Here is a 23,670-nt window from a genome sequence, read left to right as displayed (position 1 = left end):
TCCAGCTCCGGCTCCTAGAACTAACGTTCCTACCGCTCCTCTTCCGGATTCTTCTTCTAAACCTGTTCCTTCCTCGGCAGCGGCCAGTTCCAAAGGCCCTGCCCTAGCTCCAAACTTCACTCCTCCTACTACCCGCTCTCGGGCTGCTAAATTGCCGGATTCCAGCCATCCAAAACCTTCCACTGTTCTCCCTTTGCGAGAGGTGGCTGGTGTGGATGGACTGATTAAAGTTCATGTTCCATTCTCTCTAGCAGAACTCTCTCAGATAGAAAGTAAGCTGGGTTCTTATACTTCTAATTCTGCTGCATTTATTAAACAATTTCAATATATAACTCAATCTTATAGTCTCACCTTTCATGATATATTCATGATACTTTCTAATAACTTACTTCCTGAGGAGCGCAGGCGGGTTTGGGAGCAGGCTAGGATTCACGCAGACGAAATCCATCAAACTAACCTTTCACACCCTCCAGGAGCTGAGGCGGTTCCTGACCGGGAGCCACACTGGGATTATAACACCCAGGGTGGCTGTCTAGCCAGAGATAGGTTTATTACCTGTCTCCTGACAGGTCTCCGTAAGGCTGCCCTAAAACCAGTAAACTATGAAAAACTAAAAATGGTTATTCAAGATAAGGACGAAAATCCGTCTCATTTCCTAGAGCGGCTCACCAAGGCTCTACTTCAGTTCACTAGCTTAGACCCAGAGAGCCCTGAGGGCAGGCAGCTGCTAATGACCCACTTTGTCTCACAGAGCTTCCCTGACATTAGGGATAAACTTAAACGTTTGGAGAATGGCCCTCTAACTCCACAGGCAGATATGCTGGCGATAGCATTTAAGGTGTACCATGGTAGAGATGAAAAAGCCCATAGAAGGAGCTGCCAGATGCTGGCAAGCACTGCCCGACTGGCTCCCCGAAAGCCGTCTGGTCCCTGTTTCAAGTGTGGGAGAGAAGGCCATTGGGCCCGGGCTTGTACCGCCGGCCCACGAAGGGCACCGACAAAGCCTTGTCAAAACTGTTACCAAAAGGGTCACTGGTCAGCTGACTGTCCTAATGTCCCAAGTGACATAGGAACGCCAGATGAAGACCAACCCCCAGCTGACTTTGTAGGCTTGGCTTACAGCGAGGACTGACGCTGCCCGGTTTCCGCCCCGGCCACTCCCATCTCACACAGGGAACCTAGGGTAATTATAAAAGTCAATGGGCGCCCCATCTCGTTCCTTTTGGACACCGGAGCTACCTACTCTGTCCTGAGAGAGTTTTGGGGGCCCACCTCTCCTGCTCGTCTCCCTATTGTCGGGGTTGGGGGACAGCCTTATCTACCTCACCAGACACCACCACTTAATTGCATTTTCAGGGGCATCCCTCTCACACACACATTCTTAGTGGTGCCAAGCTGCCCTGTACCTTTAATGGGGAGGGATCTTCTAGCTAAGGTAGGAGCGTCCATTTCTTTCGCTCCACATATTCGCCTCATCCCAGACGCGCCAGCAGCTCCTCTCCTCCTTCTCCTAGCCACTCACTCTTCTGATTCTAACAATTCTTTTCCCCTACCAGCTTCTCAGGTAGACCCAAAAGTCTGGGATACCCAGAACCCTTCTATTGCTAGGCACCATCAGCCTGTTATTATCCAGCTACAAGATCCTGCCAGGTATATCACCCAAGCTCAGTATCCTCTCTCACTCCAGAGCCTGAGAGGACTTAAGCCTATCATTTCTGACCTTCTCAGGAAAAAGCTGCTTCGCCTAACCTCTTCACCTTTTAACACTCCCATTCTTGCAGTTAAAAAGTCTAATGGAACCTACCGCCTGGTTCAAGACCTCCGGCTCATTAACTCTGCAGTGGTCCCTCTCCATCCTGTAGTGCCTAACCCTTATACTCTCCTGTCCACTATCCCTTCAGGAACCTCTCACTTCTCAGTTCTAGATCTCAAAGACGCCTTCTTTTCTATTCCTCTCAGTCCTCAGTCTCAAAATATCTTTGCTTTTACCTGGACTGACCCTGACACTCACCGGTCCACACAGCTGACCTGGACTGTTCTGCCACAGGGATTCAGAGACAGTCCACACCTATTTGGTCAGGCTCTGGCCTCTGACCTGCTTTCTCTGTCTCTCCCTGGCTCTAAACTAATACAGTATGTAGATGACATTTTACTCTGTAGCCCGTCCTTACAGGTTAGCCAAACTAACACCTCTGCTCTCCTAAATTTCTTATCCAGCCGGGGTTACAGGGTATCTCCTTCTAAAGTTCAGTTGTCAACTCCCCAGGTCACCTATTTGGGTCTATCCATTACTCCAACTCACAAGGCTATTACTGTAGACAGGAAGCGTCTAATCCAGTCCCTCACAGTCCCTTCTACTAAACAGGAGATTCTGTCTTTCCTAGGAATAGCTGGCTTTGTACGGTCCTGGATTCCATCTTTTTCTCTCCTTGCTCGCCCCTTATACGAGGCAGCTCAGGGCTCACCGCACGAGCCCCTCCTTCATCCTGTCACTAAACCTTTCCATAGGCTCCAGCAGGCTCTTCTTCAGGCTCCAGCGCTCCATCTCCCAGACTTAACCCGTCCCTTCTCCCTCTATGTAGCAGAGAAGGAGGGATTTGCCCTGGGAACTCTAGGGCATCAGCTGGGACCCTCCTTTGCACCTGTAGCCTATCTGTCAAAGAAGCTAGACCTTACCAGTCAGGGCTGGGCACCTTGCATCCGTGCCTTAGCAGCTGCAGAGCTCCTTATTCGGGAATCAAAGAAGCTAAGTTTTGGGTCATCCATTACTGTTTTCTCTCACCATAACCTGTCCCATCTTTTAACTTATAAAGGCTTACAAACTTTACCTCCTTCCCGAGTTCTTTCTCTCCAGGTGGCATTACTAGAGGATGCGACGCTTACTTTCCGGACCTGTCCACCTCTCAATATTTCAAGCCTCCTTCCTCAACCTAACGGTGACTATTCTCCTTCTCATTCCTGCACTGAAACCTTAGAAGAGCTGTTACCTCACCCTTCACACATACAGGAGGGCACATTGCCTCAGGCTACTTGTACCTGGTACACAGATGGCAGCTCCTTTTTACATGAAGGGACCCGTAAAGCAGGTTATGCCATAGTGTCAGATACTGAGACAGTGGAGGCACAGGCATTACCTACACACACCACTAACCAGCAGGCTGAGCTGATAGCTCTCACCCGTGCCTTCCAATTGGCACAGGGACAATCCCTAAATGTTTACACAGACTCCAAATATGCTTTTCATATTCTCCTGTCCCATGCTGCTATTTGGAGGGAGCGTGGGCTTCTCACAACAAAAGGGGGATCCATATCTAACTCAGGCCAAATAATGGCCATGCTGGAGGCTTCCCACCTCCCCAGGGCTATAGGAATTGTCCACTGCCGGTCTCATCAGACCGATAGCTCTATCATCTCTAGGGGAAACAACCGGGCTGACCAGGCAGCCAGGACAGCGGCCCTCCAGGGCCAAGTCTCACCTCACCCACCACAGGGAATCCATACAGTACAGCCTACACCCTCACAGGGAACTCCAGACACTAGACAAATTCTTTCCTATCTACACCAGCTCTTTCATCCTAATAATCTTGCTCTGTCTCAATTCGTAAAAGCTCACCTGCAGCCCACCTCGGAGGATTTACAGTTCTTAAGAACTCTTACTGCCTCTTGTGAGATCTGCCAAAAAACAGATCCCAATACCAAGTACAGGAGTCAGCCTTTTCCCACCCACCAGGCTAGAGGTTCCCTTCCAGGGACTGACTGGCAGCTCGATTTTACTCATATGCCCACCGTCAGGAAAGTTAAGTATCTCCTTGTGATGGTGGACTCATTTTCAAATTGGGTGGAGGCATATCCGGTTTCTAATAAGCGGGCTCAGACAGTTGCAGACCTCCTTCTCCGAGAAATTATTCCTCGGTTCGGAGTCCCTGCTTCTCTCCAGTCTGACAATGGCCCAGAATTCACTTCTCAGGTCTCTCAGACACTAGCTAAGGCGTTAAATATTCCCTGGAATTTTCATATCCCATACCGTCCTCAATCCTCAGGAAAGGTGGAGCGTACCAACCGGTCTTTAAAAACTATTCTTACTAAGATGTCACAGGAACTTCATCTCGACTGGGTAAGATTATTGCCTCTAGCTCTCCTCAGGCTCAGGGCTCTTCCTAAAAAGCCTCTTTCAATCTCTCCGTTTGAACTAATGTATGGAAGGCCAGTTCTAACACCAGGTCTTTTATCCAAACCTCCAACTATTCCAGATAGCCTGTTAACTCCTCTTTTATGTCACCTAAGGTCTATTCTATGGAGCTATGCAGACTGTTCATTACCTCAGCCGTGTGACAATAATTGTCCACCTCCAATACATATTGGGGATCAGGTTCTTCTCTTTCCTCCAGGCCAGCGCCCTTCACCCCTTTCCCCTAAGTGGCAGGGACCCTTCAAGGTAATTCTTGTGACTCCTACAGCTGCTAAACTCGAGGGCTTTCCTCACTGGGTCCACCTGTCTCATCTAAAACCTTTTATCTCACCTCCACCCCAGAAAAATCTCTCTTCATATACAGTGAAACAAACAGGGCCTCTCACTCTCAAGCTCCAGAGGACACCAGGATCCACTGCCTTGTCACCAATTCCAGAGGAATAAGGTATCACCCCTTCCTTTCCCAACCAGGGCCACACAGAGCCGGAGGCAAAAAGGACCATCAATATCCAGGCGGTAAGGAATAATGCAATACAATAATCTATCATTCTTCAATACTCAGCAACTGATCACCTGCGTTTCCTAAATGCTAACCTAATAAGGGAAACAGGTGCCTTAAATAAACTACCTCTAATAAGGCTTGTCTCAGATAAAAATTAAGCAGAGTACTAAGGCCAGATCTACCTCAGGTAAATATCACATGTCTCTATCTGGACAAGCCAGATCTACCTCAGACAAATACAAACTCCAAAATAAAATAATAATGATTCTTTCTCTCTAAGTCTTTCCTATGTCAACAGTATCTTGTCAAACAGAAGGTTCCTAGCCACAGCACGGAAGGTTCTCAGCCACAGCACGGATGGACAGCTGCAGAACGAGGGGACGGCAGAACTTCATTCCAGGACCTGCCCACCATCATTCCAGGACTTCACAAGATACTCTCTCATCCCCCTGCCCCCAAGAGCCAACCAACGCCCACTATTCAGCTGGAAGCAGTCTTTGAGAGAAACGTCGCCCCCATACCCAGTCAACCACAATTTTTTTCTTTTTTAAAAAAAACAAAGAGTCAGGAATGAAAGATTTACAACACGCCCCCACGGTCAGGCGTGTTCGCATATGCCTGGCGGACACTTCCGTCTAGCCAGGCCCAGGTCAGGATAGCCATTTCCGGGTCAGGGCATCTCGCGCGACTGAGATGCGTGACGTTTCACTGGCCACGTAAGCGCGCAACGTGGCCATGTGACCTACGCGCTTGCGTGTAGTAGTGACGCTGATCTGTCCACGCCCAGCATTTAAAATCAGGCGCCATGCTCCTGGCTTCCCCTTCTCCACACACGTGTTTCCCGCAGGCCTGTTCACTCTCTGTCCCTTTACCTTTAATAAAACTCTTTGTTAGCGGATTCTGTCGTGTTTCGTGGCATTTCCTTGCTGGGTAAGAACACAACGCAGCTAAAAAACTAACAATGATAGTTCTGATTCTTTGTCAGTTGGCATTAGTGGATTTTCTAGGTTTTCATTCATCTTATTTCTTTGTGATGCTAAGAACTATAGTGATTCAGTCTTGGCTCCCATCAGCACCACACCAAGATAGCAAGGCTTCTCTCTGTTTGCCCGTGTAATGCTTGCTTTGTTTTCTGAGGTGGGTAACACTGTTTTAGAACACAGGAAAGCACATGGTGTTGGATCTGTGCAGGATGTGGCTGCGACCAGATTCAGGCCTACCCTAATGCTTCCAGTTGGCGTTGACCAAACCTCCACTGCTCTACCTGTCTTCTCCAGCATCCAGATCTCTTGGAGAACCGGTGCCTTGTGTGGCCCAGGAGTTCTGCAGGGGACTTCTGCTGTCTGGTGACTTGGTCCACTGTCAGCTGGTGATAGACAAGAGCTATTCTTCTGTTTTTCACTTTTTTCCCCTCTTTTTATTTAAAAGTTTTTTTTTTTTCATTTTACATACCAGTCACAGTTTCCCCTCCCTCCCCTCCTCCCACCCTCCTCATCTTCCCCCACTCCACCTCCCATCCACGTCTCAGAGCTATTCTTTACAATGTTAGCAAAGGTATCCTTGACTTTGAAATGTCTGCACTATTTGTATGTGGTGGGGGGGGGCAGTAGTTGTGTGTGAGGTATTTGTGGGAGAGCAGTATTTGTGTGTAGGGCAGTATTTGTGAGGGTATTTGTGTGTGATGTGGTTTTGTAGGAGGATATTTGTGGGGGGACAGTATTTATGTATGTAGTGGTATTTATGTGTTCAGATACACACACACACACACACACACACACACACACACACACATTCTCACACACACACATAGAGGGGGGGAGAGAAAAGACAAACAATTTGTTCCTCAGTCACTCCACTTTGCTGTTTGAGACCAAGTCTTTCACTGGCCTGAACCTTGTAGATTTAGCTGGGCTGGCTAGCAAGGCCCAGTTATGTGCCTCTCCACAACCCCAGCAAAGCCAGTACAGCACATCTTACCTGTCTTTCCCCCACCCCATGAGTTCTGTGCACTGAACTCAGGAACTTATGCTGGAAAGGCAAGAATTGCACAGACTGAGCCATCTCTCCAGGCCTGATTCTGGCGTTATAAAAAACTAGAGCAGAGATGGAGATTGAATTGTATTTTATTTTTTTAAAAAAATCTTTTGATATTTGATGGTGGTTTTTGGCTTTTGACCTGCCGATGTGATTAATTATGTTCATAGGTTTCTGAATATTAAATGATGCTTGATATTAAGTCTACCTTGGTTTCTTGGAATAAAATCTATTTGGTCACGGAGAATTATTCCTCACAGCACAGCTGAATTAGGTCTGCTGGAGTTCCCTCAGCTTGTTTGTATCTGCATCAATAAATAATATTGCCTTGGCGCTTTCTCTCTCCTTGGCTATTGTTACCAAGTCTTTGAGATAGATTCATGCCAACATCACTGATGAAATCAGGACATATTTCTTCTTCTAATTTTTTTCTGAAATAGTTCTATATCTTGGGAGTTATTTGTCAGGATTTTGAGAAAAAAGCATTTAGATTTAAAATAAATTAGGTCTAGACTGTCTTCAGATTTTTCCCCCTCCTCTCCTCCCGTCTCCTATGTTCTTCTAGAGATAAGGTCTTATTATATGGCCCAGCCTGGTCTTGAACTCACTATATAGTCCAGACTGGCCTTAGACTCCTGAGCCTCCTCAGAGTGCTGAGATTTCAGGTGTTTGTCACACCTAGCTCCTTTGAGTTATTTTTATAGGATCCACTTTTTTTCCATGTAACTGACACCATCAGATTCCTGTTAGGTCATTAGAACTCATGTTTACCTGGAAACCCATAGGTATCGTTAGGATTGTCAAAGCTATTTAGCATATGGCTATTCATTCGCTTAGCATTTTACAATTAATTTTTGTTTGTGACTTTTTTTTTGTCTACATGTTTCCCCTCCTACTGAGGGTTCCTGTAAAGCACTGGCTAAAAGCTTAGGTGGAGCATTGTTAATGATACTCTAGTTCTAGCCCTGCCTCTTGGGTGACCTGAGGCACATCGGCTCCCCACTTCCTTCCTCAGTTCCTTCTCTGTCAGCCAGGGGTGAAGATCCTGTCTTTGTAGGATTGTCAATAATGGATTTTTCTTTATGTTCATTTACTTATTTGGGAGAGTTTATATATATACATGTATATACATGTGTGTGTGTATATGTATATGTATATGTGTGTGTGTGTATGTGTGTGTGTGTGTGTGTGTGTGTTTGCACGTGCACACATGTGCTAGAGCATGCATGATGAAGGCAGAGGACAACTCTCTGGGGTTAGTTTCCTTTCCACTATGTGGGTGCCAGGGGTTGATTTGGTCATCAGGCTTGGTGGCAAGCACCTTCACCTGCTGAGCCACCTGTCTGGATCCTGGTAATAATGGTCTTAACCAATCCCAGGCACATAAGTACTCAGTAATTTTCATGACTAGTAAAAACAAAACAAAACAAAACAACAACAACAAAAAACTACACTTGTAAGGGAAACAGCATTTAGTTTTGCAATATTAATGTGTATTATTTATTCTAACTTTGGTGTTGAAAACCCTGATCTTTGTTTCTTTCCTTATTTTCTCTCACTTCCTTTGAGAAATCCTCACTGGCACACCATCCTTACATTGAGAAACGCTCGTTGGTGCATTGTCTTTACATTTCTTGCATGTTCACTATGAAATTTATGGCTATGACCCAGGACAGTGACAGTTTGCACACTGTCTTCTTGGTTCATGAATTTCTGGCTGATAATTTTTCTCTTCAGCTAGCATGTTATTTAAGAGAGGGATTTTTACTTTGTAAAGTTTGGGATTTTTATTTTAGTTTTCATCTGCTACTTTAATAGTTCATTCGTTTGGATTTAAACGAGTATTTTCTGAGCTCAAGAGGTGGCTCAAATGAGTTAAGAGAGCTCACTGCTCTATCAGAGAGCTGGCATCCCTCCCCCCCACACACATATGAGCACGCATGCATATGCACACACATATACTCAGATGCACACATACATATGCACATACACATACATGAATGTTCAGCAACTCTTTTTAAAAATGAGTATTTTCCATTGCACATGCTCAAGGAATGGCATTGTATATTTTATATATAGCTAAAATTAATATTTCATGCACATGCCCAGAAATAACCTGACCTACTGCTGACTGCTTTGAATGTGTATGAATTAATATGACATACAGTTTGAAATTGTATTAATTAAACTCTTAAAAGGAATTTCATTGTATTCTGAATGTGATGTTTAAAAATGTATTCAATCAGTATCAATTACATTATGCAGATTCCATGTGTCCTTGTTTATTTTTATCTCATTATTCTGTCAAAAACTCTGAGTGTGCAGACCTTACACCCCAATCTGTTTGTGTCTATTACTAGTCATTTTAGCTCGAGGTATCTAATGAGTTCAGCAAGCAAACATTTATGACTGTCTGCCCTGCGAGCTGCATATTTATTAGTACAAACATTGCTGGTGTTCTAGTTTAGAGTATTTTGTTCACATTCTGTAGCACTTGACATTCTCTGAAGCCCCCGGTTTGATTTCTGTTTGCACTGGGATGGTCCCTGTTTGTCCATTCCTTTGCATCAGACCCAAATATGTACTTTTGTTTTAAGCTGAGCCAGGGCAGACACAGGACAAGCTTGCATTTACAATTTTGATTCAAACTCAGATCCTCTGACCTTTAATTGGGGAGATTAAAGGTGGCATACAAAGGATGAAGTTCAAAGCTAACCTCGGCCAGCCTCTAGTCCTATGGTCTGAGGCTGTGAACGAAACAACCAGGGGTAGATTTTGGGGCATGTTGTTTACATGGAATGTTGAATGTATCCAGAGACCTGTGGCCCCAGTAAAAGTTGCAGCATAGTATTGAAGATGAGAGCTAAGTAAATCAAGTAGATGAGGTGAAGAAGTTGAAGAGCTACTTGCCATGGGATAGAGGTAGGGGAAGGTGATGTTTGAATGACTGTGTGGAACTTCTTGATCAGAATTCTGAACAATAATAGGCTCTGGCACTTAAACAAAAATCCAAGCCTGAGCTTTGCTCCTCTATGAACTGTGAATTTATAATCATTAAAGATGCAAAGGAAAGAAAACAACTGAATGTCAGTTACATTGGAGATGACTCATGTTTTGAGCTGAGGCTGTAACCCATGGATATCCCCCAAGCTTTCAAAATCAGCAGAGTGTGTGTACTTGTTTGTGAAGCAGCAGTGTGGACAAAGATGTCTTTGTAGCTTTTGGGGTTGGAATGCTGACTTCAATTCTATCAAAGAGCTATCCTAAGGAAACTCCCACCCCCAAGCATCCCATCTGGCTGTGTGGCTTGTGTGCATACATGTCCACTCACACAGGGTTCTTAACTCTGGCTGAACAGCAGGGTTGGTTGAGTGTTTGTCATAACTACTTATGTCCAGTTCCAACACTGGTACTTTTTTAAAAAAATTATTGTGTCTCTCTGAGGTGAGAGCCCAGATATTCTTTTATAAAGATTCATGTATTCAATTATTCATTTATTTTGTGTTTGTGTGGGTACTTGCACATACCTATGGACGTCAGGGAAGGATGTCAGATCTCCTGGAGTTGGAGGTACAGACAGTTGTGAGTCACTCAACATGTGTGGGTATGGGGGACTGAACTCTTGACTTCTTTATGAGCAGCAAACACTCTTTACTGAACCATCTTTCCAGTCCCTCAGATATTCATTTAAAAATTAAACTCCCTAGGTGACTTTAATTTACAGCAATGGCTAGTTATCTCTGGCAAAATACTGCTGACAATTGACTTTCTATTGTCCAAATCTGGCAAATAATTGTGCTTTTCTGTAGCCAGAGATTCTCTGGATGAATCTCTCCCACCTTCGGTCCCACAGCTGCTTATAAAGTAAACACACAGAGGCTTATATTAATTACAAACTGTATGGCCTATGGCTCAGGCTTCTTGCTAGCTGACTCTTACAACTTAACTTAGTCCATTCCTATTAATCTGTGTTTTGCCTCGTGGCTTTGTGACTTGCTGGTACTTTCACATCTTCCTTCTTCGGTGGCTGGATCACGTCTCCTCCAACCCCCACCCTTCTTCATCTCCATCTTTAGTTTGAATGTACTGCCTAACCTTATTCTGCCTTGCCATTGGCCAAACAGCTTTATTTATCAAACAAGGAGAGCAACACAAAATTCACAGCATACAGAGAGACATGCCTCAGCACTTTTCTTTGGAGGTGTCCACTTGTTCATCTGGCCATATCCTCCTGTTTCATTTGTGGGTCTATCCCTACCACTTCCTATCCATATGGTTTGAGATGAGTGCATACCATGATTGCAAGTAAAAGGACTTGTGGGCGTCAGAGAGCATCCATTAAGACCAATCAGATGTCAGGGCCACACACTTGGACTTATCCCTGGTAGGTCAGAGGAGCTGGAGCTAGCCAAGATCCTGACAAAGGAACATGTATCGTAAGATAAGACTGAAAGACAGAGAGACTATGACCATTAATATCTCCATCTTATGGTAGGCTGAGTTGTTCCAAATTCCAAAGTCCATCAGCAGACGAAAGGAGGTTTACTCAGAAAGGTCAGATATAAAATTAGCCTGAAACAATTTTCTATACATTGCTCACCATTTTAAGTAACAAATACCTTGAAGTTTCCACCTCTCTGTTCACCTGAGTAGTCCTAAGGTTTAATACTAGTAAAGATAGCTAGGCCTGGTAACACAGGCCAGTTACTCCAGATTGCATTCAAGGCCAACCTGGGCAATTTAGTGAGCATTCTGTCTCAAAATTAAACATGTTGGCACAAAAGGAGGGAGATACAGTTCAGTGGTAGACTGCTGCTTAGCATGCACAAGCCCCTTGGCTCCCAGCACCAAGAAAATCAACAAGAAACCAACTGGTGTAACTTAGAGTCTGGTGAGGGATTTCTGGTTCTTTAGACAATGCTTATATTCCAGGCAACTAATGCCCAATCTCCATTTTCTGGGATAATTCAAGGTTTTTGTCTGGACTGTTTCTTACTTTCAACAAAAAGAATCCATACCATCACTGAAATGTTCATTCCAGGACCTCTATAATGTCATCCCCTGGAGGGTTTCTTTGGATGTTTTCTCAAGGTCTTCAAATATCAATTGCACAGCAGGTAGGAAAAAAGTTCTAGAATGCTGTAGAAAGATGAGAAGAAAAAGCAAGAACTTCAAACAGTAAAACACAGACCACACTTGTGTGTGTATGTGTGTGTTTGTGTATGCATTGTTGCACACACAGGTGTGTGCATAGGGGGCAGAAGTCAATCTCCAGTTGCTGTTCAGGAGCAGTCCACCTTGGGTTTTGATGCAGTCTCTCACTGGTCTGCACCCTGCTAATTGGCCATCAAACGCCATCATTCTATCTATCTCTGCCTCCCCAAGGTTGGAATGATTACAAGCCTAAAAACACATAGGTTTTTCATATGGGGTCTGGGGCCTACTTTATCAGCTGAGCCACCCTCCTCTACACATAGCCTTTTAAGCACTGGTGGTTTGGACTATTGTAGTGCATTCCTGCTGAGCTCCTGGCCTGGTTCTGGAGAGTAGCACATAGCCCTAATCCTTCCTTTGTTTAATTATACCTTTTGTTTCTCTTACCTTTTGTTTCTCTTTTTGCCCTGTGTGAATCTCCTGAAAGTCAAGGATCAGAGAGTCCCCTAAGGATCAAAGGCCTATGCAAAACTTGGTTCAGGAAACCTGGAAAACTGTGGTACCTGATAAATCAAGTAATTTGCACTTGGCATTTGGTCTCTGGGAACTCCTTTTAGGTTGCTTTGAAGGTATGGAAATTAACTGGATAAATTGTAAATAGAGAGTAAATAAAAATGCCTAGGTGAAGGCAAAGTGCTTTAGTCCTTCTAGGCTGGACCCCCCTGCAACCATGAAAGGCTATATTCATTCTTAAGATGACTCTGAGTCTTCATTCGATGGACTCGTGTGGACCCACATACCCATGGCGAGACACAGTTACAGACTTTACTAGAGGCATTTCCCCAGAGCCGTCACAGTAGATTTGCAAAGTAATCCTGATGGACAGATGGACATAGGATGAGTGTGAAAACAAGACATAAGGAAGGGGCTTATAGAAGGAGAGGGATGGAGGAAGGATATAAATAACACTACGGATGTTTGAGAAGGCCATAGGGAATCATATTCCTTTCTGTGTACTTAATCATACATGTGTAATGCATGTGTGTGTGTGTGTGTGTGTGTGTGTGTGTGTGTGTGTGTGTGTGTGTGTGTGTTTTAAATGAAGTTATGACACTTGGGATGATAAGAGCTATAGACTATCTAAAATCAAGAGCTATAGACTATCTAAAAAATTTCTAGTGCCTGATATGGGAAATATCCCTTTAAGTTACTGGTCTGGTAGCAGAAGTGGGGGATGGGGGAGTGGGGGTAAGGTATGGCCTAAGAGACATTCATAACAATACAGGCATTGCCCTTGATTACTTCCCAGAAACTTAGGGTTAGACCCTGTTGGTGAATACACCCCATACTTTAGACATAGGATTTGGAGAAACTGAGATGGAACTGACCTGAAAACTCCTCCCTGAGGACTAGCTCTTATAGTATCAGAGGTGCTATGCAAGCTGTCAATGGAGAAAAGCAATTACAAGTCCTACCCAGCTGTAAAGCCTATGAACCACAACAGTGACCAGCCTGGCAAGGTAGCCCCAAGGGTACAATCGCAGCACTTACATCTTAAGATTACCATGGCTGTCTAATTGGGCTTACACTGCACCCAATAGGAGAGGATTCAAACCCAAAGAAATACCCATGGCTGCTGAGGTCATGAACCCTGGAGGAAAATCTACTATTGCCACTTTCACAAGTGCATTCACTGCATTCTCAATACTCATCCTTATACCCACAGATTAAGTGCAGAATTCACCCCTCATCAGAGAAACTTCTTCTTGCAGCAGACCAAGAACATCACAGAGATCCACAACTCACCATGGGGTGCCCAATGCCAGCTGCCACATACATCTGCAACACCAACCCGGCACTTATGGCTCAGGGAATACTGTGGACGAGGGGCCAAAAAAGACATGTGCTATGAGGTAGTGTCTTCTAGACATGACAGAGGCACTATACCCATGAAATCTCAACAATATGACAACTTAAATGAGACCCATACAATGACAATACCAGTTTGCCTGCCAAAATAAATGGGAAAAAAAATCTCACAAGGCCCTATCCTTAGATGAAGAGCTACAGACAATTAATGGCCATTGGGAGAAAAAGAATCAGTCTTCTCTAGGGATGAACCCCTTAAAAGGTTATTCAGCCCCAAGCAGTCAATACTAAACACATGCAAATACAAGAAACTCTATATAGGCTTGGCAAGTTGTATTTGTGTGTGTGTGTGTGTGTGTGTGTGTGTGTGTACAACAATAATAATTGAAGAGGTTATGAATTTGAGAGGTAGTGAGAACATTGGAAGGTTGAAGGGGAAGAGAGGGAGGAGTGGGAATGAAGTAAATACAGTACTCATGAATGAAGTTCTCAAAACATACCTAACATACCTTGTGGGAAGCCCTGACAAGGTGAGCAGTGACTCAGTGGCAAATACAGGATTTGATTGCTACCCGTGGTGCTCTCTGTGACTCTGCATGCATCCCTCACCCAGTGTCCACTTCCCTGATAAGCAGAGGCATTAGGGGTTTTAAGACCACAGGTTTCCCAGAAGGTTATCACCTGGATTTTCTGTTCCTTGGGTGATGTTTATCAGCCCAACCTGGGAACCACTTGGACGGAAACAGTTGATCTCAGAGACTAAGACTAAGGCAAGCTCGAATATTCATTTAAGCTGGGGAAAAAAAATCCAGTTTTGAGAGTTTCCAAGCTTTTGCAGACTCATTGTGTCTAATTCCAGCACAGACTCAGATACAAAGAGAATATTTTGTATTCTGTCCCAGCAAGTCCTTTATTGGGCTCATCTGGTATTCTATAGGAATAGCCTCAACCTGGGATGATCCTAAGCCCAACCCACTTCAGAGAGGTTGTTATTAAAAGTCAAAGAGGCAAGTAAAAGCAATAGTATGCACTTACCAAAACAAAAAACAAACAAACAAAAAAACCAAACAAACAAAAAAACAAAACCAATTTAATTAACATGGGTAGTCATGGGAAACTTCATACCAGTAGCTGGTCAGTAGGACAGCAGGAAGCCATGGTTAGCTAAGGATGTGGGTAACTCAGACCTGGACTCCAGGGGCTGAGTCTCAATTCCCAGCAGCGAGACTGCTTGACTCTTCAGGTCTAATTGCTGCCATCAGTTTAATCCTTAAAGAATTAAGTCCAATTGGCTTCCATCTGTCTGCATTTGTAAATGTCATTCTGCCCAGCATGTGTTATAAAGATTAGCTGTGCCCCTCCATTTTGTTAGCATGAATCAATACCGTAGACTTCTCGGCTTGCTGGATTTTTAAGTCATGTGAATCGATGTCAGCTATTTGTGCAGCACCCCTTATAACATGCTAATTTGATATTGGATAAAATGCCTAGTTTGGGAAGACAATTATTGAAAAATTTCAGATTCACTTAAAGGTTAGCTGAAGCTATGTAGAAAAGAGAGATTATGCTGGTTTGTTGGTACCCATGCATGCCTGGGTTTTGTTCCTAAGGGAGAGGGTCTGCTAATGAAAGCATGGGTCGGGAAGATGCAGAAGAAACATCTTTTTGTGGAACCTCTGTGGTGGACCCTGGACATTATCCATTCGTGATTTGAGAGTACTGGGTATGCTCTTGAAAACATGGCAATGATGCTGGGAATCATATCCTAGGTGGAAAATGGGGAGCATAATGCATTTCCTGGAAACTGCGTTGTTTCCAGGAAAACGTCATCTCCTTTTTCCTCAGAGTACAGGAAAAGTAAGCAGTACCCGTGCATCAACAAAAGTCACAGCCAGAGTACCTAAGGGCCTGTGTACTGAAACAGCCCAACTCTTTGTCCTCAGCCAGTGGAAATGGACATTGATAGAATGATGTTATTAGTCAGTCAAAGAGGACCCACAAAATCACTCCATTTCGTTAGTTATGAAAAGCAGCGGTAGTCTTTGATTCTCTGCTTTTCTGTCTGTCTGTCCCTCTGTCTCTCTCTCTGTCTCTGTCCGTCCATCTGTGTGTGTGTGTGTGTGTGTGTGTGTGTGTGTTACACACATGTATACATGTTCTTGCATGGGTGAGTGTGATTGTGGGGTACATGGGCTCAAGTGTACATGTACAAGTTAGAGGTCAATGTCAGGTGTCTTCATCAATTCCTTTCTACCTTATTTTTAAAGACAGGGTTTCTCACTTAACCTGGAGCTCCTCCATCCTCAACACCAGGCTTACAGTTGTGTACCACCATGCTGGCTTTCTACAAGAGTTCCAGAGATCCTGACTCAGGTCTTTGTGCTCATGTGGCAGGCACTTTACTCACTGAGCCATATTCCCAGCCCCCTAAAGCAATGATTTTTAAATTTTACCTACTAAATTAGTAAATACTGAAAATATACCAAAGCTTATACATATTGATTGGTAGGCAGCTAGAAGGTATGAAACCACTGCGCTCTTTCTGACAAGTTTAGACAAAATGTATCTGGTAACTTACAGTGATCTTACCCTTTGGATTGAGTAAAATCAGTTTTAGAACATTTAAAATGAACAATGCGCATGCTTCAGTATATTTATTGCTGTTTTATTGAAATAAAAAAAATGTGAAAAAATCCAAATAGCAAAATAGACAATCAAAATATTTGTGAGATGATTAAAATATTTGGAATCTCTCTATGGTGAGTTCTCTTGGGTTGATTAAAAAAAAAAACCAGAGGGTTTGTAAAGAATGTTTGTTTCCTGGAAAATGCTTAAATAACAATCCAAGATAACATAACCAAGAAGCAAGGTTATGTACAGTCCTGTACTGCTGACCAATGGGGAGAGCCTCTGAGAGGTGTGTCCTTACGCGATCCGTCACTGTGAGGACATTCTAGAGTATGTGTCCACAGACTAAGACAGCTTGTGCAGGCAGACCTACTGTTGCATTTGCACTCTGTTGCTGACCAGAATGTCAGCATATGACATCGACAGCCCATGACATCATCCCACCTCTGTAAAAGTATATGTGGGAAGAGCACTGGAAATAACTGTGCAAGGCTGTCTCTTCAATAGTTACTGTCACCAAGGCACTGTGTCTTTTCCTGGTGACCTCGAATCTTGATGTTAGCATTGTCTTTTCCTTTTGATTAGTACACAATAACTGTATGCATTTATGGAGTATGCTGTGGTTTTATGTGTCTGTGTGTGGGTATATGTGTGTGGGTGCGGGTACAAGTGTGCACATGTGTGGTGACCACAAGAAGGTTCTTCAGGTTTTCTGTTCTATTATCATCCTTCACAGTATTCCCTTGTGACAGGATCTCTCACTGGACTTGGAGCTAGGCTGCCAGTCAGCAAGCCCCAGAGATGCCCCCATCTCTGCTCTGCCACAGCTCTCAGGTCACAGATGCCCACATGCACGCCTTGCTTTTTATGTAGGTCCTAAGGATTTGAACTTGGGTCTTTATAATGAGGTCTTACCAGTGTCTTCTGTGAGGTATTGATACATGCATACATGGGTAATAATCATATCAGAGTATTTATCATATCTGTCACCTCAGACAATTGGTTATTTTTTTGCAGTGATAGCATTAAAAATATTTTCTTTGAAACAATGTAATATTGTTAACTGTGGCCACTCTGCTATATTGTAGAACACCAGAACTCATTTCTCTAAGTGACTGTAGCTTTGCATTCATTAGCCCATTTTCCCTTCTATAATGTCTCTGCTACATGCCTCTAATATTCATTGTTCTATCCTGTTCTGTGAAATTGGCATTTTTTTAAGATTTCATAAAAGGGAGATATCATTCTGTATCAATTACTGTATGCCTCACTTACTTTACTTGAAGTAATCTGACACATGAGTCCTTCCATGTTTCTTCAAATAACTACAGTAAATCCTTCTGTGGCTGAATGGTTTCCTGCTAAATTACACATATGTAATATTTTGTCTATATATGTGGAGAGATGATATATAGCTGTAGATATACACATATTGCATTTCTTGTATCTATTCATCAGTTAATGGGCACTTAGAGAAATTCTGTGTTTTATGTGACAAAAATATTTTTGCAATAAATATAGGAGTTCAGATACCTTTTTACCAAATGGATTTCATGTCCCTTGGATACATACACAGTAGGGGGTTACTGGATTTTTGGTAATTTTATTTATAAGTTTTTGAGGACATTCTATAGGCTAATCTAAGTTGCATTCTTAGCCGTGCACCAAGTGACCACTCCTCATCTGCATTTGCCTCTTTTTTTTTGTCTATTTGATAATACAGAGATTAGTTTCTTCAGGAGCATCCTAGAAATAGATTATAGGAAGGAATAGAATTACTGAGAAAATGAACATGATAATATACCAGGGTGATGTCAGGAGTTAGGGGGTATTGTGGAATTCTTTTAGAGGCAATGATCTTTAAGTTAATCTAAAGAGAAGAGTTAAAAATAATAAAGATTGTAGCAAGATAAATCATCATAAAGGCAAAGAGAGTTAGAGTGTTCTAGAAATATGAAGATCTGAGTGGGGGCCTAGTGGACACAGTCTAAGCAAGCAGGTTCTGAAGGCCAGAAGGAGCCCTTGAAATTCCATGAATCTGCAATTGAAGTCACTGGAGAGCTTTGAACCCGGCAGCAACTAACTTTACATTAAGAGTCACCGCTCCACTCCCACAGTGGTGCCTTTTACATGTTCTCTTTGACTTAGAATCCTACTGTGGGTATCTTTTCATCTGCAGATAATGGCATACATGAGACAACTACAGAGACAAGGGAATCATGGGATTATGTGAGGCATATGACTAAGAACAACCCAAGTGTCATAGAACAGATTATTGCATGAATACAAATTTTGTATCTGTTATAACAGAATACTAAACACGAAGATGAGGTAGAAGTTCTCATTTCATATCCTATGGGAAGAGATGCCTCTTCAGATGAGAGGTACAGAGAACAGAACAAAATGGAACACATGGTGATACTTGTACAAAGACTAAAAAGGTGCCATATTGTTTGATTGAATAAAGACTACAAAGGACACCCCACAAATCCTAAAACATAGTTACCCTGAAATGTAAGGGTGGGGCTTATTGTATAGGATAGGAATGTACATATTTCAACATGGGTTGACTTTTATTTTAAAAACTTTTATTGATTCTTTGTGGATTTTACATCATGCATTCGGATCCCACTTATCTCCCTGTCCCCTCATCCCCTCGCATCTGCCCTCTGACCTTGCCAACCTTCCCCAAGACAAAACCGAATTTAAAAACAAACAAAATAAAGAGACAGAGACAGAGAGAGACAGAGACAGAGCAAGAGAGAGAGAGAGAGAGAGAGAGAGAGAGAGAGAGAGAGAGAGAGAGAGAGAGAAGAAGAAGAAGAAGAAGAAGAAGAAGAAGAAGAAGAAGAAGAAGAAGAAGAAGAAGAAGAAGAAGAATATTGTCATGGAAGCTGTAGTGTGGTCCACTGATTCACACAGTTTACCTTTAGTCCATCTTTACATACGAGTGTTCATTGCCAGGAGTCATCGAGGAGTCATTGATCTGTCTGGAAGCCTCTGGCTTCTACTACACCACTGATAATAGGCTCTCACTGGGGCTCCTCTTGGATATCCTGTTGTTGTTCTGGGTCATGGAGATCCTGCTGTTTTGGATCTGTAGGTTCGTCCCCTTCAACAGTTTATAGATGGGGTGGACGTGTTGGGTTGATTTTTGAACAAACATAACCTAGCCACATGTGACTGAAGTAGGAACTAAGGATTGACAAATTTGTGGGAGAGATGTAGATTCCAGGGTATTGGCCTTGAATGTGGCAGGATATGGATAGAAGCAGGCATGCTTTGTATGTTAATCTGTGAGAGCTGATGTGGGGGGCATGACGCATGGTGGCTAGGATTCCGGCTTGAGAAACAAGCTGGTTGTGTTCTCTTCTGTTTGCAGGAAGAAGCCCAAGTAGGAGAAAGCCCTGGCAGGGAGCCAAGAACCCCTTCTTAAATCTGTTTAGTTCAACACAGCAGACTACAGAGAGGAGACGGGGATGTCAGCAGAGCAGTCTGGAGACCAGGGTGAATGTGAGACCTGAGATCTGAGCTGCAGTGGCTGCATCAGCATGTGGATGGATAGGGCGCACTGAGCTTGGGTAAGATCATCCAACAGGTGCAAATGGAGTTAGGATTTTGGTAGGACTAGAGCCCGAGACACTAGATAAATGTCTTAGGTTGAGCAGAAGCAGAGCATCAGAAGACGGGGAACGGCAGCCAAGGTTGCCGAGTGAGGAGGAAATAAGAGCGCTGTAGTATCCCCCTCACTGTACAATCACTGTGAACTAGCTGCCGACACAGACAACTCAGGCAGGGCAGGGCTTGTTTTGGCTTGCGCTTTCAGATGGGGCCTGTCCATCATGGCAGGGAGAGTACGGTGGAGCACAGCAGCTCACATCATGACAGACAAGAGACAGAGAAAGCGGCACACAGGAGTCAGAGCAGGATATGGTCCTAGCGGCATGCTGCCTCCCCAGTGACCTGCTTCCTCCAAGGCTACACCTGTTTTTCAGCACTTTCTGACATTGTCAGAGACCTCAGGGTCTGCGCTTTTCCAGAAATACCCTCACAGACATACTCAGAAGCATTCCTCTGTGTCCTCCTGGGTATCCTTCAGTCCAGTCCAGTGGACAATGGAGGTTAACTGTTAATATCATGACAACATAGTCAAGAAGAAAAGAAATGTGTTTAAGGATGGGGGGAGGTTATTGATGGCACACTCTCCTGGAAACCAAAGCTGGGGCTCAGAGGTGCACATGCAGGATTTACTGGTAGGATGGCCACAGGGGCTCAGATAGGAACACTTAGTGGTGATTAGGTGAAAGACTGTAGACATCCAGATTAAAATAGAGAGAGTGACCACACACACCGCTTTGAAAACAGAATGAATGAGGCCATGGTCAGAGGACACTGAAGGCCGAGGGCTCTGGTTTCTTTGCTGTCAGATGAGAAACAATAGACCATGCTTGTGCTAGTGGGTTGTGTAGTAGAACAAAGGTATTACAGTTAGGAAGCGGGAGGAGAGCTGTAGGATTTGACCTGTCAAGTTTCCGAGGCTGCGATGGAGCTTTTGTAGGTGTCCTTCTTCTTCCGGGTGGTCATCATCAGAAGCCAGGATGCTGGTGTTGCCATCACCTCGGTTTATCAGTGACCTCATCTGACAAATGAAGAGAGATGATACATGCCTCAGAAGATGAAGCCAGGAATAGCGCCAGGAAACAGCACTCAGGAAACAGTAGTCATGTCTGTCTTTATGTCCACCGTGTGCCCCTGACCAGATACTCTATATTAAGCATTTGCTCCAACATCTGAAAGGTAGGAGTGCCCTGCCTCTGTTCTCTGTTCAGTGTGAATCGTGGAAATGCGGAAGTCACGCGGAGGCTCTGCAGTCAGGTCTCAGGACTGAAAACAGCGAAACTTAGCAGAGAACACACACACACACACACACACACACACACACACACACACACACACAATTCCAGGCTCCTCTGGGCCTGTCATTCTCATGAATGCAAAATGGAGAAGCTAGCAGATTGAGCAGGTTTGGAGAGATGCTATGGGGAAACACCGCTTCTTGTGTTTGTGAAGTGCAAGGCTCATCCTCTTTACAGTGTCTCTGACACCTGCACACAGGTTAGAACTGTGAGTGTTGCCCTGCCCATTCCTGGTACCCAGTGTGCTTGTGTGGGATTAGAGACAAGGGGATAAAGCCCTGGGAAGCAGAATCTGCATTTCTGAGCCAGGCTTATGGGACATCTGTGGTGGGGAGAGAAGGAAGATTATATGGGGATGAGGTATGGGCCTGAGACCTATCTTTTAATAATGTGTTTCATTAGGAGTCAGGTCTACCCACGTACCTGGCAAACACAATGACTTCTCCCAGGCCTCCTTGCTCTTTAGTAGCCCCATCAGCAGAGGCAGCTTCACAGCTGTTTCTCTTATTAAAAATTACCCATCTGTGACTCAGGGGACGGGATTAGAAATGCGAAGGTGGAGGCAGAACAGAACCGAGTGTCACTGCGCTCTTGTTTGGTGTCAGGCCATTCCCACAGCTCAGCTTGTTTAGTCCTTTTAGTTACTTGTAAGGTAGGCATCAGCCTTACCTGGACACCCAAGAAAGCTCAAAGAGGCTCTGAAATTTACCCAAAGCCACACAGCTCCTAAATAACCTGCTAACGTGGGAATTCCCGGCTTTCTTCTCATGTTTAGCTTGTGTTCCTTCCTACGTACTAGGACTTTCCATCCTGGGTACCATCAATATTGCTAGTTAGATAATTATTGTGTTGCAGTTGCACAGTTGCAGAGTGCAGCCCTGTGAGTTATAGGGTATTTAACACACCATCCCAAGGGCAGAATTGTCACCTCCCTGGCTAAGATAACCTCAGATATCTCTGGCTATTGCTGGTTGATCTCAGGGGGCCAAATCTCCCAGGGTAGAGAACCACTGGCCCTCATCATGTCTTTATACCCACAGCCCAGCAGCTCTTCTAGGATGCCAGATTTACAGTTGCCTTGTTTATTCATTCTCTCTTACATCCCTTCATTCGTCTCGCTGATGGTGTGTCTGCTCTAAGCCGGGCCCTCTGCGGGCATCTGGAGAAAGGAGATGCATGACACACAGTCTCTGAACCTGAAATATACAATCCAGAGAGACAAGCAGACACAGAAGGATGCAGCCTGGCAGTTCAATGCCAGCAGCACCTCAGGGCAGGTATTAATGCCAGCCTTGAGATGGAGATTTGGAGAAGGAAGAATCCACTTGGTACCCAGGCTTCAGAACTGACTGAGAAGACAGTCTTGCCTGTAGACTTACACAGAGGGATTGGTTGTGCTCAGTTCTTAGCAAGTGCATCCTTAGTGACCCAGCTGACAGGATTAGTTCTACATTTCTTGTCGTATGTATTTAGAGAACAATATGCATGTTTACTTCCTATTGTGTGTGTACACGTTTGTGTGTGTGTGAATATGGACACACGCACAGCAAGTGTGGGGAGGTCAGAGAACCTTCCAACTCCTTTGAAACAGCTTTTTTTTTTTTTTTTTTTTTTTTTTGCTTTATGATGCCCGTGCCAGACTACCTGGCTTCTGAGCTTCTGGAGATTGTCCTGGCTCTGCCTCTCATCTTGCTGTAGGTGTCCTGAGGTTACAAACGTGTTTTGGGGATCTGAATTCAGGTCTTCATGCTTGCACAGCATGCGCTTCCTCTACTGAACCATAGTGCCCCAGCCCCTGTGCGTAATTTTTTAAGTGGAAAACCTAATGAAGTTTTACACATCAGGCCTCTAGAGATGCCATTCAGTGTCACACTGTAGAGTTTCTTCCCCATCTCTTGGTAGTTAGCATACAACCCTCCACAACAAAACACACAAGCAACTTCTGGCCTTCTAGAGTTTTTCAGCATGACCGTGGACTTTATACCCAGATGCTCCTCAACTTACTGCAGGGTTATGTCTCAGTCAATCCGTTTTGCCAGTGAGGTAGTTCAGAGGATAAAAACTTGTCACCAATGCTGACAAGACAACCGGTGTCCAGTCCTTGGAACCCATGTGTGAAAGGAGAGAACCAATTCCCACAAGTTGTCTTCTGACATCCACATGCACGCAGTGGTACATGCATACACCCTTAGCATGCCTGTGCATACACACACACACACACACACACACACACACACACACACACACACAGAGAGAGAGAGAGAGAGAGAGAGAGAGAGAGAGAGAGAGAGAGAGAGAGAGAGAATTTTTAAAAACCTTAATTTAAAAATTCAAATTGAATCTTATGTCTTTTGCACCATCATGAAGTCAAAAAGTCA

The sequence above is a fragment of the Peromyscus eremicus genome, chromosome 1, assembly GCF_949786415.1.
Source record: "Peromyscus eremicus chromosome 1, PerEre_H2_v1, whole genome shotgun sequence".
Classification (NCBI taxonomy): Eukaryota; Metazoa; Chordata; class Mammalia; order Rodentia; family Cricetidae; genus Peromyscus; species Peromyscus eremicus.
Note: the sequence above shows the minus strand (reverse complement) of the source record.